Here is a 12,100-nt window from a genome sequence, read left to right as displayed (position 1 = left end):
TACTGTACGGTACTCTTTTATGGTTATTATAACCGAAATAAAGAATTGAAAGAAAGAATTCAACTAATTTGACACAAAAACTTTTGGGCACAAAGCTGGACAAGTTGTAATGCGGTCGGTTAGAGTAACTTGAGGTGACCAACTCCAGCAGTGAGCTAGTCAGGGGGACCAGCAAGGTTCTTAAACAGTTACCTCATCATGTGAACCAGACTTCAGACATCTCCATGCACTTTTATGCTTTGTGGACCTTTCTTATAGAAGTGGTCTTGATGCAAGGGATGAAAGATGCTCAAGGATTCTGGGGATGCGATGCGGTAAACGGGGTCTTGCTGTGATAACTACTTGGTCCACAAAGAGGGTGAGGTGATTCTGGTCACAGGGTCGATATTCCTTTAAGTCCTCTAATTATGGCAGAAGTCCAGTCACCACTGGACAACCAGTCACCCAGTATCGTGGTCACAGGCCTGTCCTTTCTCAGTAAATAACCTCGCCTCTGGAGGTCCCAGCTGCACTCCCAATGACACTCCTGGGCTCAGCAAACTCAGGTGCAAATTTGTGGCTCAGGTCCTGATCCCTAGTGCTGCGTAGCGGCAGGTTGAAGTCTTTGGGCTACAAACTTCCCACTGCAGTCTTTTTCAGCAGGTGTGTCCCTTCGCTACTTGGCAGTTCGGGAGGGACTGTTCCCATGAGGAACAGGGTCAAGAATGATTTGCATATGGCTGGGTCCAAACTGGGGTGGTGTGGCGAGCAAAGGAACGATGGATTAAACCCAGATCTTTGTGACTGGGGTGAATGTTTGCATTCTTCATGATTGCGTCCATCAATTGTTCATTTTACTTTTGTCACCGTAAGTGGGAAGAGTCCATACGTGGGTCCCGTGCTCACTGCGCCACTGGATTCAAGCTTGCCTTGCTGATGAGGGGTAATGCCCCGAAGCCGGTCCCAGGATGCTTGTTTCCTGTCCAAGGAGGACCTGGCTTGGCAGTTCGGGCTGTACTGTTCCCATGAGGAACAGGGTCAAGACTGATTTGCGGGGGGAGGAGCCAAGATGGCGACCGGGATGGCAGCGTAGGCTCCTGGCTCCGTGAACCTCCGCACCCCGCACAGATATCCTGCACGAGATCCTTAGCCTGCGCTATCTACCCATGTTGGTGAACGCAAGCGGCAACCGGCCGTGTGACCCCGAAGTTTCTGGCAGCGGTACCGCCGGAGAAATGTCCGTCTGAAGTTTGCGGCCTGTGCAGCCCCGGAGCCGGGACCTCGAGTGAACGCCGTGGCCTGGCGGTAGCGCAACAACAACGGCCTTTGGTGACTGGGTGGGGTCGGACTGCCGGAGTGGTGCGAATGTCGGACTGCGCTTTGCCGTGGTCGCTCCTACCACTAAGCGTAGCTAAACGAGTGCGTGCCCGAGGTGGCGACTCCAAGACTCTCCGGTGATTGCTTCAGCCTTCGCCGGTGAGCTGCCCGGACGCCGCCCGTACATTGTCCCGATTCTTGCGGGCTGCTCCCGGATTTTCGCGGGCGCTGGTCCGTGATGGGGACGACTGTGGCCCGTGACCACACACCGGACACATTGTTTGCCTGCCCTTGGAACCCAGTTACCAGTGCCATGGAACCCGAGGCGCTTGTGTCTGAGCCCCGGTCCCTATCTGGGATGGACCTACCCAGCGGCCATTTTGGTATGCCAGAGTCCACCATCCTGTACACCGGGTTGCAGCAGGATTGGGAGGGTGCGACTCTGAGGAGCGTAGTGGAGCGAGCGCCGGGAGCTGTACTGGGGTACGGTGACCTTCTCGAGGCTCTCGGTGCCCTTCACTCCACCCTGATTCACGGAGCCTGGGTGTTGGGGAGCAAGCTCGATGGAGTGACATCAGCGTCGGAACAGTTGCCGCCTGCCTATCCCCAGGTGCACTGGGACTTCTCACGCCGTGCACGGGGGGACAGTGTCGTGGCTGCCCCTGTGAATAGTGCACGCCTGGACTCTCCGGACAGTATATTAAAGTGCGATCAGCTGGCTGTGGATTTGGTCTGTTCCGGAGGTTTCGGACCTGAGTGGGGGGTGGTGGCCTTGTCCCGTGCGCGGTCTCCGACGACCCAGGCAACGTCCAAGCAACGGTCGCCCGCCCTGGCTGATTCCGCCTTCCTGGGCCTGGTGTGCAGTGTAAATCCTGGCTCGGCATCGGGAAAGACGATCCTCCCTAGAGCTGACTGTGTCGATCTTCAGAGCCCTCTACCCTACCTGTGTGTGTCGCTTCCTGAGTTTTATTGGACACTTCTCTTCCTGGTAACATTGGACATGGCACTGGGACGAGGGGTATGCATGGGTGGGTTTGCAAAGAGTGGCCAAGGATGATGCTGACCCTTCCGAGGTGGTCACCTACTAGGCGGGCGGGCTCGGGAGTTGTGTGCTCTCACGGCATAACTGTTAGTGTACCAAGTGCGTAATGCTCCTTACTCCTCTTTGACAGGGTAGATCTTGTGTTCTTTATTGTATGCTTTATGGGTAACCGTGTGGTGCGGGAGGGAGAAGCCGGGGGCGTGTTTTGCAGGCCCTCCTCCAGTTTATTAATACTCTCCCTACCCCCCCGTCTGGTGGGGGCTCCTTTCCTACTTCTTTTCTCTGTTTCTTCTATATTTCGGGTCTGGTTCCGGGGCGACAGGCACACTGCTGGGGGGAGGGGCCGTACTCATCTGCAGAGGTGCAGGGTGGGGGGTTGGGGGGGGGATCCTTTAGTCTTTCACCTCCTTTTTCTATGGCCTCTTTTTCTTCTCTTATTCTTCTTTGTCTTTTTCTGGGATCAGCATGGTAGTACTCCTTTGTTGTTAATCACTGCTGTTTCCGGAGTGCCATAATTTCCGTGGAGTTTCCTGGGTCTTGGGGCAGGGGGTTGCAGGCGCAAATGGCCGTGTCATTCCTCCACATCCTGAACTTCCTGTTTCAGCGCCATTGCTTAGATAGACTGCTGTGTATTGTTTACGTTCATCGTTCTGCCTGCCATTTTTTTTTTTTCGCTGCTGGGAAACTGTTTGGCACCTGATCCTTTCATCCTTTTCTATTATAAAATGTAAACCTTTATTATCCTGGTCTCCTACTTGGGCTGTTCAGAGACTGAGATTATGCTAGCGTCGAGATTTTTCTCCCCGAGGTACTGCCTGTGATAGACCTGCTTTCTGTTATTCTGATTGTTTAGCGGCCGGCCCCGGGGGTTGTAGGCCCATATGTGTAATTGATTGAAATGTCAATAAAGGTTTTCAAAAAAAAAAAAAAGACTGATTTGCGTATGGCTGGGTCCAAACTGTGGTGGTGTTGTGAGCAAAAGAACAATGGATTAAACCCAGATCTTTGTGACTGGGGGTGAATGTTTGCATTGTTCAGCATTCCGACCATCAATTGCAGGCAGCTGGCCCTTGGAGTCTCTTAGTCTTGGCTGGGCTTTGAAGATTACTTCTCCTTGAGCAGGACACAGCAGCCACAGTCTCTCGTTCTCTAGCTACCAGGTGCAGCAAGTGCAGTCCACAATGGTGCTGCCTCTTTTTGCATGTTCCACGATGCAGCAGCGCAGTCCTTCCTTTGTTTGTCCTTCTTCCAGTCGAGATCTGACTTTGGGGTGTCAGGGGTGCCCTTCTTATGCTCAGAAAATGCCTTCAGGGCAGGATGCAGTTGGTAGCTATTGAGCTACCAGGTTCCTTCCTACATGATGACCACTTCCTGCAAAGTGTGTCATCTGGGCATCCCAGGATGCACCATTCTGCCCACTTCCAATATGGCAGTACCCCTCTCCCGGTGTGTGGAGCTCCCTAAACCAACACAGACTGAGGGGGGCTACACGCCCCTGGAATACCAGTTTGGCAACTAGTTCCCCTCTACTGTTCCTACTGCAAGCCTGTCCGCCTAAGCAATAGAACAGCCCCTCTCCCAAGTGTTATCCACTCACCCTTCAAGGTGGCTTCTCCGTTGAAGTTCACCTTTAAGGCCAACACCCATGCAGCTTCCTGCAAGAGTGAGATGACACCTGCTTCCAGAGCAGGCCCCTATTGTATTACCTCCTTGGAGTTGTAAGCAAGTCTCTGCATGAGGGCAGAAAGCTGTCTCAGCAACAGAACCCGTGTGCAACTGGTATGGGGAACCTAATGCAACAAAGTGACAACTTTGCTAAAGTTGCCCATTACAGCTTGTTACATAAATTTCAACCTGATAGTCAAGTCGGGCTTAGTGTAATGAGCAGTTTGATACCTTGGATGACCCTCTTTAAGCACACCATTCCAGAGTTAGCACAGCAGAGGGGGTCAGTGCCTACCTCTGTACTCTCCAATGGGGTGACCAAGCCTTTCCACAGTAAAAACAGACGTTTCGCATTTTTACTATCAGATTATGCAAAATTAATGTTCTGGTCATGAGATATGTTGCATACTGCCTTAGGACTCAATAGGCCTGCCATAGAGGCAACTTTTACATATGCCAGGGGGAAGAAGTCTGGCTCGGTCAATACTTTAAATGGTAAAGTTTAAACTGCTCTTCCAGCCTGCAAATGGTGGATTGAGTCATGTTTTACTTGTGTCCTACCCAGAGTGCCACGACCAGTGCTGCACTCCCTGGGGTGAATTTTCAGCTTACCTGCCCTGGGTACTATTTACTAGAGATTTGCAGGCAAGTGTGTTTAGCCAATTGGGTATTAGCCAGTTCGACAGACCTATTTAAGGGTAAGGACACAGGCACTGAGGTCTGGTTAGCAGGCCTCAGTGTACTCTCAGGGTCGACAAACCAGCAGCATCTGCTGGAGACTTCTAGCTGCAGATTCCTTACCTTTGAATTCTCCCTAGGCACCAGACGGGATCTGATTTTTTTTTTTACAACAGTACCTCTGCACATCGGTACAGGGCACTGTGCTATTCCGTAGTGACATTGACCACCGGATGTGACGTCGATGTAGTCTATATAAACCCTCCACTGATGCCCTGACGTCAGTTTCTTCTTTTCCGTGCTTCCATTGGGGATCCGGTAAGCGGTTCCTCAGGCCGTTTTTGGCCTGTTTTGACATTTTTGTCAACGGATGAGTGTGCCTTCCTTTTCCTATGTACTCTGGTTTGAAACCTGGTCGGTCTTATGGATGGCAGATGTCGGCCATGGACCCTCATACTCTTTGTATGTGGTACCTTGTGGAGTACCATGACTCTGAGTAGTGCAACTCCTGTCGCCAACTTCGCCTGAAGGCATTGTGGGAATGCCACATGAAGCTCTTAGTGGAGCGGCTGTCGCAGGCCTCACGCCATTTGCTATCTCGTTCTCGGTCCAGAAATTGCTCGAGAACCCGCTCCAACAGCCCTTCCCATGGGCGACCCTCGCCGTGGATGCCCAAAGGTAAGTTTAGACGCAAGCAGTCAAAGTCACATCATTCCCCGACTTAACATGGAGGCAAAATCCGGAGAGGGCTGTAAAAAATTAAGGACATTAGGGACAAAGGTGCAAAATTCAGGACAGAAATTCAGGTCAAAATATCAATTTTACGGATGCATCCAGGGAGATGCCAAACCCCACTACTTTATCAGTGCATTTATTTTCTATTTTCTACACAGCAATATTCATTCACTACGGTCTGTATGTGATTGCCTCTAGGCAGGCTATATTCAGGTGGCACATTATGTCCTTGTTCAATAGTAAATTAATGCCCTTGAGCATGGTGTCAAGGGCATCCCCCTATCCAGATTTACCCAAACCTTCTTGGAGAGAAAGCAACAGCAACATTTTGATAATGTTTCTAAACATTTTAAAACCTATGACAAACAGTTTGGGGAACATTAAGGTAAGTAACATGGGGCAGATGTACAAAATTCCTATTTTGCATTGCATAAATAGTGATTCTGTGGTGCAAAATAATATGTACAAAATTTGCAAATCGCTATTAGGAAATCGCAGATAGGAAATGCTACTCCATTCCCACCTATGGGCCAAATAGGAAATGGTGTGCATATCCAAAATTGTGATTTCCTAATTGGAAATTCCAATTTAGGAAATCCATACAGAAGTGTGCCTCTGGTCTTAAGGCCCCCCTGGAGGCACCATGAAATTCAGAGTGCACGGCATATGTTTGCTTCATGTCACTTTAAAAAATGCATTTTTAAATGCATTTTTTAATTTTGCCTATGTTTACCACCTAATTTGAGTCAATGGTAATAGCATTTCCTAAATGCCCAATTCACATTTAGGAAATGCTTCGTGCATGTGCTCTAGGAACAGGCGCGGATCGTCCATTGGGGCGTAGCCCCCCCGCCCGCGCACCCTTCCGCGCCCGCAACTCCCTCGGTGTCTCTGAACTTAGTTTACTTAAGTTCAGAGACGGCGAGGGTGGGGAGAACTAACTGACAATGCATGTCAGTCAGCATGACGTCGGACCGTGGGCGGTCCGGCGTCATGTTGACTGACATGCATTGTCACAAGCCAGGGAAAGGCAGCACAAGTGCGCATTAGTGGGCATGGAGATTAATTTTTACTCCGTGCCCAGTCATGCGTACTTGTGTTTTTACTGCCTTGCGCATGCCCATTAGGAGCCCCTCGGTCTCCTAATGGGCAGGCGGCGGGCGTAGCGTAAGCTGTGCCCTCAGCCAATCCTGGCGCTGCTGGCAGCACCAGGATTGGCTGAGAGGGGTTGGCAGGCCCCTCCTCCAGTACCGTTAGTGAAGGCACCCAGAGGATCAGAGGTCTGAGAGCGAGGTGGCGTGGACCCGTGGACCGGCTGTGAGGTAAGTTTAAAAAAAAAAATATTTCATTCCCCCCCGTGAGCCGCGACTGCATACATTTGTGCCGACATGTTCCTTGCTGGGTCTATCTCTGCATTCATTATTATAGAAGTATTTCCATTCCTTGCCCACGTCGTTTTGGGGACAGAGGGTTTGCGTCTGTTAAACAGTACACACGTCGCAAGGTTGTTCGTGATAAAATACCGATGGATTGCTTTGTTTCTTGGTCATAATCCCGTCTAAATGTGTCATGCTTCAGTAACCCTTCTCACCTTTCTGTTGTTATAAACTTGTTTTGTCATTTCGTTTCTAAATGATGGGAAAGTAGAAGATACCAAATATTCCGTGTTACCACCACAGATCCCTGAATTCCTCTTTAAGACATGAGAAACGCTTTAATGTGCAGACCCTCAAAGCCACTCGTTAAAATATATATTAATTTGTATTTATTTGCCTAGGCGTTTTGTTGCTATGCAACATATCATGTTGAGCAGCAGACACATTTGAATCGTATTTAGGCATCGGTGGAATTCGAGTATCCCTTGCTTTACAGCCACATACTGGCCAGGCTCCTGGGGGCGGTGTTTGGGTTCGGGCTCTTTACACATTCCAGTGCTGCTGATCTTCCAAAGAAGCCCCTCTGTAGTATTTTAAGAGAGGTTAAATATTAAACCTGCGTCGTTTCATGTCCGAAAGGAGCACCCCTTTCCTCACCACAGAGGAACGGAATTCGCCATGAAAGCGCTGCAGCTGCACTGTGTGCTCCTCGGCCTGTCCCTGGGCGTCCACGTACTGGCGGTGACCACTTTCGTTGTTCTTTGCACCGCCAAAACTGTACTGCATTTAGCATCCAAATAGCGCTTCATAACTTGTATTCTAAAAGTGCTGCTAACTTAATTTGGGGGCGCTGGTATAGTGCTAAGTGTAACGCTGAAAGTTTCCGGGCTCTTGTTGAGGATTATTACTCTCGAAACATGGAAACGCTGTTCAAATTACAAACCTAGGTAGTGTACATTCCTGTTCTCGAGAGGGTGCGTACTTCAGTCCACGTCGATCGGTTTCTATTCTTGCACGAATTACAAATACATCAAGCATAATTCTTGAAACATTTGCTTCTGCAGGCCAGGGGGCAGAGGAATGGGGATTAAATGGTCCGCGCGGATGGCATCACAGTCAAGCATTACAAATGTAATATTGTCCAACTTTTCCGCCCACCTCTTTCAAATGTCACCAGCCGCCACTGTATAGGAATTGCAAATATGTAATCCCTATTTGCGTTTCTTAAATTGCGGTCGCAATTTGTGATTTCTACAGGGTAGAAATTACAAATTGCGACCATTTTTTGGCCTTTATACATATGAAAAGGCTGTTTTGCATTTCTTAACGGGCCGAAATTGCGATTCGGCCCATTAAGAAAAAAGCTTTCGTACATCTGGCTCCATAAGTTAGTTTAGACAAGTTGAACAAAAACATCTTGCTCACCTTGACCTCCAGTCACCTTCAAACCTAAAAAAATATTATGAGGCAGAGGAAATGGTGTCTCACACAGAATGTCAGGATGTGAGGTACCCACAATTTGAATTTTAGCATATTTTACATGATTCTGTTTTATGATTTAGACAGCAAACATATCAGGGTTTGGTTCATGCATGGGCTCTGAGATCTGAGCCAGACCCTTGGCTTGGCGCTCCTTGTTAATTTGTTGGCTTACCCACCTCAAAGCTATTCAATGCAGCGGTTGAAGTGCATTTAAAAAAGTATGGATACTGCCATGGGGACGGGGTCAGTCTGCGGTGAGGCGGAATCAAAGGTGTGGCTAAAAAGAGCAAAACGTTCTGTAACTATTTTGTTGATCTCTCACCTTCAGGTAACTACATATAAAATAACTTATACCTTAACTTAAAAATATATAAAAGTTAAACTAATCAGTTGGAAAGCCACTATTTTATATTTTGAAACCGTTTTTGGTTAATGCGATCACTCCAGGTGGATATGTGTGCAACCAGATGCCCACAGATTTGAATCCTGTTTGATGCAGCAAGGAAAAGTGACTTGTGTATACTTAGTGCTAGGAGGTCCCTGAAAAACACTGTGAATGTTTTAGTCATTATTTTGAACGTGCATTATACACAGTATAATATAGGCTGTCATTAAATGCACATATAAATTTAGGTTAAAGATAATAAGGGCTTCTAAAGTATTGATTTCAGTGATATGATATATAGTGAAAACATTATGTATAATTATCTATTAAAAGCATGCACTCCACAGCTCATCTTGGAACACCCTTACAGTACCTCTCAAAAAGAAAATATCTTGTTATGAGGAAGTTTCAAGTGACTTCATCAATTAGCACGTTCCAAGCATCCTTCACATTTACCGATTAACCATTTGCACACATTAGCATTTCTTTGGGAAAGCAGACAAGCTGGCAAAAAGGCTTATTTATTTTTAGCTGTCTGTCCCTCCCTCCGGAATGCAGCACTGAAGAATCCCTCCCTTCCACTTCAGCTGTGGAATCTCAATTGTGGGACATAACTTTTGTCTTTAAGCTGAGAGGTTAAAATTACTGAAAAATGCCATCCGTTAAGACATCAATCATGGACAACGGACACTAGGGCTAATGTACGGGCAATCCATGAAAACTACATGTGGGTGGTCACCCTATCAACAGTATCTTTTTAAGGGGACAACGTTATTCGCGTGTCATAAATCTCAGGACTTTGCCTTTTTCTATAGACAATTGCTGTAAGGGACACTTATGATTTTCCTTCCTTTTTAGTTTTTTTCAGCTTTTTACTGAGAATACCCATGTTTGTTTAACCTGTCCTACAAACCTTTCTCTGAAAAATCAAATATCTCCATTACTCAGAGCTATCATTCACACGCCTAACTTTTCATTTCAGTTCTCTGCTTTTTCCTAGACCTGCAGATCTCATTGGTACGATACTGCACTGAGCCCTCAAGTCTCCCCCACATTTGCCTTCAAAACCAATCCTGGATTCTTGTGGTTGTAGGTCTCCTTACAGTGCTAGCACAATTTCTTAATTTGAGAGTACTGATATATCTGAAATGGAATGACATATGGTCTAGTTGTTTAGTTACTCATTTTGCATCATGTGTTCCAAACGTGGTTTTAATAAAAATTGTGTATTCTTTGCCTTGAAATCTAACTATGTTTAATTCATGGCCAAAGTGCTTGAGAACATCTAAGCTTGGATGTCACTTCACAATAACAAGCACACTCTTTAATGAGAGTTTTATATATTATCATCCTACCTAACAGTTTGAACCGTACCCCTTCAGTAGTGGCGAGTGCCACACCTCCTGCCTTTTTCTTGGTCAAAAATCATACCCTACAAGTAAACATCAATGTAATGAAAAATGAGGGCTCAATTCCAATGCCGACTGTCAATGAAATCAAACCATTTCTCCTGTAATAAGACTGTTAGCTTGTTATCCAGTCTCTCGTCCTGTCGAAATTGTCGTAAGCAAATTCCATACTGTAAGGAAATGCCTCTTTTTATATGGCTACCCCCAAGTTTTTGTACTGGTGCTGCTGGTTTTTTGACTCTGAGAGTGCTAACCAGACCTCAGTGCTAGTGGCCTGACCTTGAAACGTGTCTGTCGAATTGGCTTATACCCAATTAGCAAAACCTAACTTACTTATAACTCCCTAGTATATGGTACCCAGGATACCCAGGGCCTGTAAGTTATAGGTTCACGCCAGGGATTGCAACCCTGATTGTGCCACCCTAGGTGTGAAAAAGGGAAAACTTGTTTCCCAGTCAGCCACTGCAGACTAGAAAAGTGTTTCACTGCTAGCCTGTCTTTGATTTTTAAAAGAATGGCCAAATCTCCCTTTTCAATATGCGTACGTCACTCCTATGGCAGCCCTAACGAGCCCTAAGGCAGGTGCAATATTCTGTAAAAGCAGGACATATATTTTACATATTCGGGCAATAAAAATGCCAAACCTTCATTTTTACTGAGGAAACGCTTGGTCACCCCATTAGCGAGTGCATGTTTGCACGTTGACCCCTTAGCTGTGCTGACTTCCGAACGATCTGACCAAAATTGATACTCCAAGGTATTTAACAAATCGTTACACTAAGCCTAAATTGATGCTCAAGTTGAAAATAATGTACCTTGTTATAGTGTGCAACTTTTACAAAGTTGCCACTGTGTTGCCTTTAGTCTCCTGTGCACTTAATGGGTGCACACAATGTATTTCTTAGAGACAGCTTTTTGCCCTCCTGGGGAGGCATGCAAAACCTCTTGTAGGAAAGGAAACAATAGAAGCCTTCATGGGAGATAGGTGTTACCTCTGTCTTGCAGGAACCCACATGGGTATTAGCCCAAATGAGAAGCTTCATAGGTGAAGCTGCTTTTGAAGGACAGATGACTAACACTTGGGAGAGGGGTTGCTCTATTGCATTGGTACTCACAAACATTTTCCCAAGGTCCTGAAAGTATGATCTGTGTGTGTGACCGAGGACTGCATCGGTGACAGTAAAGAGGTGATCCGGGGGCTGAGGGTGTGATGGATGTTCAGGATGGGTAGGTGAGGCACACAGTAAGGATGGTATGGGGAAGCGAAGCATATACATCTAGTGATTGAATTGCAAATTGTGAAACCAGAAAACCTGGGATTAATCCCAGCTTCCCCACTTTTGTGTGATCCTAGACAATTGTTTCACTTTCCCTCCTTTTTCTTTTATCATCACATATAAGAGGACCACAAAATACATAATTACAGGATGTGCACTGGACAAAACCTTTTCCTGTGTTTGATTTAATAAACTATAATGTTGTTCATGTATAATATAGGAGGCCACTGTTGTGTGTAGATTTAGATTCCGTATATAGGTTTCCCGATGTATGCCCTTATATAGACACAATTCATATTGCCCTTATTTAGGCATAGAAAATCCAGCCCTTATTTAGGCATTGTCCATGCTACCCAAATACAGGCATGGTCTCCTACATCCGTCAATCCACGCCACAACGAGTTCTTGGAAAACCAGACTCTTAAGCCTTTAGGAATTTCCCTTGCTTGGATATTGATTTCTCCAAGAACTCATTTAGTATGTATGAACATCTATTCCTTAGGGGTTCATTCATGACGTTCCGATGCCCGACTATACCTGCACTTGCCCTGGCAAACCACGGTTCCGGTACGGTCCAGTTCGACTGCCTACTTGCGTTTCACCACAGCAAGTTCGGAAGGAGATCGAGTTCCCGCCTGATGCACTGACCAGACGCTGTCATCCTCCTTGCAGAGAATCCAGCTCCAATGTTTTGGACTCCCCTTGCGGGGTGTTAGATATCGGGTCCCGGAAAGAGATTCCAACCTCACACATTT

Source organism: Triturus cristatus, chromosome 4_1 (genome assembly GCF_964204655.1).
Source record: "Triturus cristatus chromosome 4_1, aTriCri1.1, whole genome shotgun sequence".
NCBI lineage: Eukaryota > Metazoa > Chordata > Amphibia > Caudata > Salamandridae > Triturus > Triturus cristatus.
Note: the sequence above shows the minus strand (reverse complement) of the source record.